This window comes from Alligator sinensis, unplaced genomic scaffold, assembly GCF_000455745.1.
Source record: "Alligator sinensis unplaced genomic scaffold, ASM45574v1 scaffold1510_1, whole genome shotgun sequence".
Taxonomy (NCBI): Eukaryota; Metazoa; Chordata; order Crocodylia; family Alligatoridae; genus Alligator; species Alligator sinensis.
This window is the reverse complement of record NW_005842654.1, coordinates 526,287-534,463: the sequence shown is the minus strand read 5'-3', so window position 1 is coordinate 534,463 and position 8,177 is coordinate 526,287.

Here is an 8,177-nt window from a genome sequence, read left to right as displayed (position 1 = left end):
TCGGCCGGACGGGAGGCACCCTAAGGGAGGCACTCGGAGCCTGGAAGGTGGTCGGGAGCAGGGAGGTGGGCGGCTCAACGCAGGAGCGCCCCCTACATCATGGAAAATTAAGGTTGGAAGGGACCTCAGGAGGCCATCTACTCCAATCCCCTGCTTTAAGCAGAACCACCCCCAACTAGATCATCCCAGCCAAAGCTTTGTCTAGCCAGGTCTCGAAAACAACCAGGGATGGAAAACCTATCTGGGTAACCCATTCCAGTGCTTTATTACCCTTCTAGTGAGAAAATTATTCCTAATATCCAACCTAAACTTCCCTTGGTGCAAACTGCGGCCATTGCTCCTTGTTCTGTCATCTGCCACCACTAACAACAGTGTAGCTCCATCCTCTTTCAAGCCTCCCTTCAGGTAGTTGAAGGCTGCTATTAAGTCCCCTCTCAGTCTTCTCTTCTCTAGACTAAATAAACCCAGTTCCCTCAGTCTCTCCTCAGAAATCATGTGTCCCAGGCCCCGAACCATTTTTGCTGCCCTTCGCTGAACTCCCTCCAATTTGTCCACATGCTTTCTGTAGTGGGGGGCCCAAAACTGAACACAGTACTCTTGATGTGTTTACCCTCACCAGTGCTGAATAGAGAGGAATAATCACTTCCTTTGACCTGCTGGCAACACACCTACCAATGCAGCCCAGTATGCCATTACCCTTTTTGGGAACAAGGGCACACTGTTGGCTCATATTTAGCTTATTGTCCACTGTAACCCCCACATCCTTTTCTGCAGAGCTGCTGCCCAGCCAGTCACCCCCCAGCCTGTACCAGTGCATGGGATTGTTCTGTCCTAAGTACGGGACTTTGCACTTGTTGAACCTCATGAGATTTCTTTTAGTCCAATCCTCCAGTTTGTTTAAGTCACTCTAAATCCTAGCCCTACCCTCTAGTAACATACATTCTTCCCTGTCTCAGTAGTCCCTTGTCCATCCGAGTCACCTGCTCACAACCCCTGGCCCCTGCCTCACCTCCTGCTTCATCTGCCATGTCTTAAGTCTTTCTAAGTTATAAGTTTGGGAGATTGGTGGCAGAGGTGAGGTAGCCTCTTGCTGGGTGTATCATCCACCTTGGGCTCACAGACAAATGCCCTTAATCTTCCTGTCATATTGACCATCTGGCCTCCATCAACTTTGTCAGGTTCTTGACCTCCCTAGCCCTGACCTCCTTTTTGTCTCTGGCTGGGTCCCCTAACTCGGGTCCACCATTCTGGCCCTAGTATACACTCTTGTTACCTGCTCTCACCTTCAGGTAACCAGAGTCTCGGAATCTAGTTTTCCCACCCAGTGGTAGGATCTAACTTTGTGCCCACAGGCACCCTGTGACCTCCTCCTCCTCTTTATAGTTACTCCGATACCTCTGGATCAGCTTTCACATAAGCAAAAAAGAGAATTAAGCATCCGCTTTGTAATAGAAATTCCTTCCCCTTGGGCACAACATAAAAAAAAGAAACCACAAGTAATACCCCTTCTAATTGCAATCTCTCCCTGTCTGAGTTTGTCGACACATTCATCAATGCACTTTTGCTTCAGCGAGTTAAATTTGCATTAGGCTGCCCTAATGTGCAGTAGCAAAAGTGCGTGCTTTTTTAGTCAGACAAGGTTCTTTGGGTGAATCTGATGTCTTTTATTAGACCAACTTAAATAGCTGGAAAACAATTTTTAAGCAAGCTTTCAGGTTCAAAAACCCTTTGTCAGGCTAAGAAAGTTTCAGCAGTTGGCGTGTGTTCTTCCTGGATGGAATGAATAGTAAAGAAGCCAGAGGCTGGGCTGGTCTGCATACAAGACAGGCAGTCAGTGAAAATGTAGATTGAGGAGTCAGTGGGTGAGAGACAGGCTGGGTGTGGGGGGAGAGAAGGGGGATGAATAGTGGAGAAGTACCTGGGGAGTCAGATGTCAGGCGGCTTATAATGTGTCATAAATCTAACGTCTATATTTAGTCCATGATTTTTAGTATCCAAGAGGTCGATGAAGTGAAGTTCATAGGCTTGTCTCTGGGAACTATTTTGTGAGTTTTCTTTGAGGATCAGGACTGAGAGATTGGAGAGAGAGTGGTTTTCTTGTGAGAAATGTGCCCCACAGGTAATTGGGTATTCCTGTCTTTGATAGAGTTCCTGTGTGCATTCATTCTGGTGCACAGTTGCTGTTTGGTCTCTCCTACGTATTTTCCATCAGGGCATTTGGTGCATTGGATGAGATATATTACATTTCCAGAGGTGCAGCTGTAAGATCTGGGAATGCTGATGGCTCTGTTGTGGGGTGTAGTAATTGTGGGGGTGGTGGAGATGTGTTGGCAGGTTTTGCATTTCTTGTCATGGCATGGTCTGGATCCATTTGGTGTGTTCTGGGTCTGAGGAAGTTTGTTTCTGGTGATGAGGTTGACAAGGTTCAGTGCTTGTTTGAAGGCTGGGATGGGTGGCTCTGGGAAGATCTCTTCAAGAATAGGGTCTCTTTCTAGTATGGGTTACAATTGTGTGAGGATTTTTTAGTGGCGCTTAATGCACACTAGCCTAATTTTACTGTGCATTAGTGTATTAACATGGTTTTTGCTGTGACACTAATGAGGAGTAAAATAGGCTACTGTGCAATAAAATGCACATGTAGACATGCTCTCCAAGTACCAAACTTTACTAGTAGGCTGCAGTTCCCTCTGGTGCTCCATGTCAGAGTTGTAGTGCTCCAGCTTCTGGAGCCCTGTACTGCAGTATCTCTCTCCTTTCTCAATGAACTTTACCTCCTGGAAAGGTATCTATCTGTACACAGATACTCTGCCCCCCACCCGCCCACCCTGCCCCACATCCCCACCCTCCGCCAGCCCAACTTCTAGTCTTCAGGTCAGAGCTTAAATATCCAGGCATCCTTCTCCTCCTGTTAACAAGCTGCTAATCACTTAATTTACAGGTTGTCATGTCACTTGCTGCTCCTTAAAGCAACCAGACCTCAGCTTCCTAGTATGGGTCGCCCTCTTGCTCTCTCCCTCCTGAACCACTCCAACCCCTGTCCCTCCATCTCTCCCTCTCCTGTGTTCAGTAACACGGTAAGGGGCCCCTGATACAGGGCCCAATTCTGCTCTGGTGTACCTCAGTTTCATAGGCATGATGTAGGGTGGGGCTTTGGACAACAGTGTAAAATTATCTTCTGTTTGTCTTTATGTCAAGAGGCTCCAAAATTGGGTAGAACTGATAACCAGAATAGTCAGCTATAGCTGTACTTTTTAAATCTATGTTCCTAATAATTCTGTTTAGTTTGCTGAAGTCTATCCTTTTGTAATGGATTTTACTTTCCTGTTGGCCATGTTAATTAATTTGGTCGTCTTTAATGTCTTCAATGTTATTCTCTGCACTTCTTCTCACTATGGCAATTTTCAAGCTAGCAGTGCACAGAGAGTAAATTGTTTAATTTACATGAGTGTGTCTTCACTGAGGACTGCACTCATGACATAAAACTTCTGAATGCAGTTTAGGGACTTGGCTGGGTGCCCAGGGCAAAACAGACATAGTGATTTCTAGTTCATGATTGTGAACGTGAATATGCAGCTAGTGGCCAGAGCTGCTTTTTTTCACTTCGCACCCCTCCCCAAATTGGCACTTGGGGTGGTTGCCCCTATCGCGCCCCCCGCACCTCCCCACAATGATTTACTACTGCTTTTGATTACTATTAAAAATGCTCTGTCATTTAAAGGGGTGTTGTTTATAGCTGTGTTGGTCTAAGGGCATAGGCAGGCAAGGAGAACACAAAACACCAGCAGAGTCTCCCTATGCCTGATGAAGGATGTTTTTGCCCAAAAGCTTACAAACAAATGCTTATTTAAAGGACACTTGACACTTAATATCTTTGCTCCAGCCAGTTTGGCAAACTTATTTTCTTCTTTCCTCACAAGTGTCTTTAACAGGAGTTTGGACAAATTTACTTAGCTTACCACAACATTTTTGTTACTCTGTTTCCAGAATTTATTCACAATTTCCTTCCAGCAGAGAATATGCAGGGACAGCTAAATGGTATTCTAGTCACTGACCATAGCTAAGATGCACTCCTGCATTTCTCATAGAAATCTTCCAGTTACCACTATCTGTAAAACACAGTGGGTGCATCTACACAAGGCGGTTGTTGCACAGTAGCCTAATAACACTGCCCAGTAGCGTGTCAAAGTGTGCTAAAAAACTACTACACAGTGTTATATTAGGCTACTGTGCAGTAACTATCACAAAAAAATCGTGCACTGGTGCTACTGCTCAGTAACTGTAGTAACTGTGCATTTAGTTAGTACTTCATTAAGGAAGAACTAAACTAAATGCACAGTAACTACTGTGCATTAATGAATGTGTAGATGGATCCAGCAAGTTCCAAAATAGAACAGAATTAGGAAGGCTGCTACTCTGGTAACTCCTATTTTTAGGAGTGTTCAGAGTTGCAAAGTAATGTTAAGACATCTGCTCTTTCCAGAAGTTGATTTTTACCCAAAAGCTTTTCTAATAATCCTAGTGGAGCAAGCATCTCATATTTCACTGACATACAAGTCAGTTCATACTGTAATATATAGCATATTTCTAGCATATTTGCTCCCAAAGCTTTTCCCCACTGCATTGCATCTTGCCTTTGTTGTATGGGTACAATTGATTTCAAGTTTCTATTGGCTCAGCTGCATCGTGCTTTAAGATTATCCTCACATGGCTCAATTTAATTATTTGCTGAGCTTCACATTTTTGTCTTTGAATCAGTGGTTCAGCTGATCTAATTTTTGCTTAGCTCTTCCTTAGCTGTTTTATTTGATCTCCAGGCAGATATTCCAAACTATAGACAGAAGGCTTGCATTCAAAACCAGTAAATAAAGAGTGGCTTTTGTACGTTCACACTCCATTCAGTTTTGAAAATTTTCTATTTAGTAGTTGATTCTCTGGAGCTTTCCTATGGTATGTAGTCATTTTTCCCATATGTCATCAGATACAGTATCACGTTACTCTGCTTATTAATTCTGTGAGCATGTTCCTATGCAGTTTTCTTTTTAGAAGTTTCCTTGAATCTCCTTGGATTTTGCTATCCTTCACTTTTCTTGTAGTGGGTCAACAGGATGTTTAAGAAAATGAAATGAAATTTTAAGTGACACCACTGTCCACTAGGTAGGGTACTTAGTTGGGAGTTCAAGCATTCTCATTTCTAGTTCTGCCAATGAGCCTCTGTGTGATTTTGGACAAGCCATATCCCTTCTTTGTGCTTTTGTTTCCCCTCCTGCCTTTTTGTTTCTCTCATCTGCTTAGACTTTAAGATCTTTTATTGAGGGACTACATGTTTATATTGTGTGGTCCCAGTAGTACAAGCAACAGTAGTACAAATTATTTATAGTACTATAAGCAAAAGGATGAACTATCCTTTTATTCTATCTAGTTGTACTATCAATTATAACTTTAAATAGAATTAACCAATAATACTAAAGTCCTTTGCTATTATTCAGTAGGAAACTGGCTCCATATTAGAAAGTCACTGCTGACCTTCAGCAGTAGCAAGTCAAACAAGTGCATGAAATGCTCCATTTTCAGAAACTAGAGACTGGATTTTTCACTGGATCTTGGGTTCAATGATGGGGAATGGAAAAAAATCCAGTCACTAGTTTCTGAAAATGGGGCATTGCATGCACTTGTTTGACTTGCTACTGCTGAAGGTCAGCAGTGGCTTTCTAACATGCAGCCAGTTTCCTACTGAATAATAGTAAAGAACTTCATTATTATTCGTTAATTCCATTTAAAGTTATAATTGATAGTACACTTTTCATCCTTTTGCTTATAGTACTATAAATAATTCGTACTACTGTGACTTGTAGAGACTCCACCTGAGACTGGGACCACACAATATAAGCATATAGTCCCACAATAAAAGATCATAGAGTCTAAGCAGAAAAGAGAAACAAAAAGGCAGGAGGGGAAACAAAGGCACAAAGAAGGGACATGGCTTGTCCAAAATCACAGAGAGAACATTTTCAAGCATGTTATGTGGAGAATTAGCCATATCCTTCCCATTAATGTTAATGGATATTGTGTAGCCAAATCGTTGCCTGCCATGAGGAAAAGTATATTCATTAGAGTCAGAGTTACTGTGTTCATTTGTCCAAAATGTGCAAGTAAGAATAGCTCAAAGCTAGCAACTGCCAGTTTTGTTTAGCAGGACAAAGAAAGATGTAATGCAAACAGCTCTTAAATTACTGGGATGAAGTCAGATTCAAACAGCAGAGTATCAACACAGAATGCAAAAAATATTCCATCAGCTAAGAGAACAAATAAGTATACTAGAAGTAGCACCTTGCATAGGACTGCAAGCAAACCCATAACTCCCCAAAGCATCAGTAACATATACAGGTGTGGCTGGTAAACTCAGACTGGTGCAGTGGTGGAGCTCCCATGGGAGCAGCGGGGGGGGGCAGGGTTTGCAGCCAGCCAGGAGGGGGAGGGAGGGGTGGTTTGCAGCCTCCCCACTACCCGCCAGAGTGTCCAGCTGGCGGCAAACCCCACCCTGCTCCCAGCTGGCTGCAACACCCCTCCCCACCTCACTCCTGTGGGACGCTCCACCGCCCCACCAGTCTGAGTTCATCAGCCATGCCTGAACGTATAGCCAAGTATGGGGAGAGGGATGGGACTGGGGAAGGTGGGATGTCACAAAAGATGCCCTGAAAAATTACTCAGCTTCTAAAATAACACCAAGACAGCATACTGCCACAATTTAAAGGAAGATTTTTATGCATGTAACAGCTGCAAGGCTCACCTGGCTGCAAGCTCAGTGGGTAAGCCGCGCTTAGGAACTCTGCAAGAAAAAGGCACCAAAAAGTTTGCAGAGAGTGCAATAGCTTTTCCAGACAGGAGGGTATGCTATGCATAGTGCGTGCTTTTTATTCGAATGTTTGAACTGTGACCAGAGCCCCCATTGCAAACCAAGGGCTCTGATTGGCTGCTATTGAGCCATTAAAAGCTGAGGGAGGGAAAAAAAGAAAAACAGGAGAGGAGCCAACTCCAGCCTGGCGAGAGGGGGCAGCGACTCAGCCCCACCGTAGCCAAGGGAAATAGAGCTGAAACTTGCCCAGGGAGCAAACATTAGGGTGGGAGAGAGCCTGTGTCACCCCAGGAGAAGCTGATTCCCCACTGGGTTCAGAGCTGTGCCACCAGGGACACAGGTGCCAGGGAAAAAGTGGAGAGGTGTTGGTGAGCAAAGCGGGAGTGGTTGGTGAGCAAAGCTGGTAGGCTTGCTGAGCTGGGAAGGCTTGAGCTGCAGAGTCAGAGACCTGCAGAGAGAAGCCCCTGTCTGGGCTGTGAAGAGGGAGACAGCCTTGAGATGGAGTGGGCTGAGAAGACACAACCCCACATGGGTGTGTGAGGGGACACCAAATCCCTAGTGTTTGTAGAAGGTGTATTTCCAAAAGGAAACAAAGGGGAGCCTGTTGCCTGCAGCAGCTGCCTAGAGACTTGTTTCCTTGTGTTGCCAGGAAGGATCAAAGGAGTACATTTTTTCTGGAGCAGCAGAAGCCTCACCTCCACCATCTAGTGGCTGATCACAGTTATAGCTGTGTTATCATTTATTGTATAGGAGGTGTTTTGTGATCAAAGGAGAACCAATTGGGTTATGGTGGGGGGAACTGTTAAAGGGTTATAACCGGGTGACTGTAATTGAGATTGTTTAACACAAGCAGGGCCATGCAGTGTGTTGGAATTATCCACCTAATGTTGCAGTTGTAAATTTTATCCAAATTATTGATTTTATTATTAACTATTGTTATTATATTTTTTCTTTTGGTTATTTATTTATTTTTCTATATATAGATTGGTTGTATATAATAAATAAACAAGGTGTTCATTGGGTTTGGAGTGAATTCCTGGGTGGTGAGGGTGAGGGACACACCTCTCAGCAGATCTGCCTGAGGAGGCTTCCAGGGCTACTGGCACCCTGAGGACCCCAAAATCTGGTGCATCACCTGACCTAGCATGCTGGCATGGGTTACATGTAGATGGGGATTTACTTTTTCTGCACCTGCTGTCAGAAAGCATTAGACCATAAACATTAGCAAGCATTGATTAGGCATATTGCCCGAATGACTAAAGGAAGGATCGAGGAATTCCAGAGCACCAGACATATTACTTCTGCAGCAATTAAAGGGAGGGGG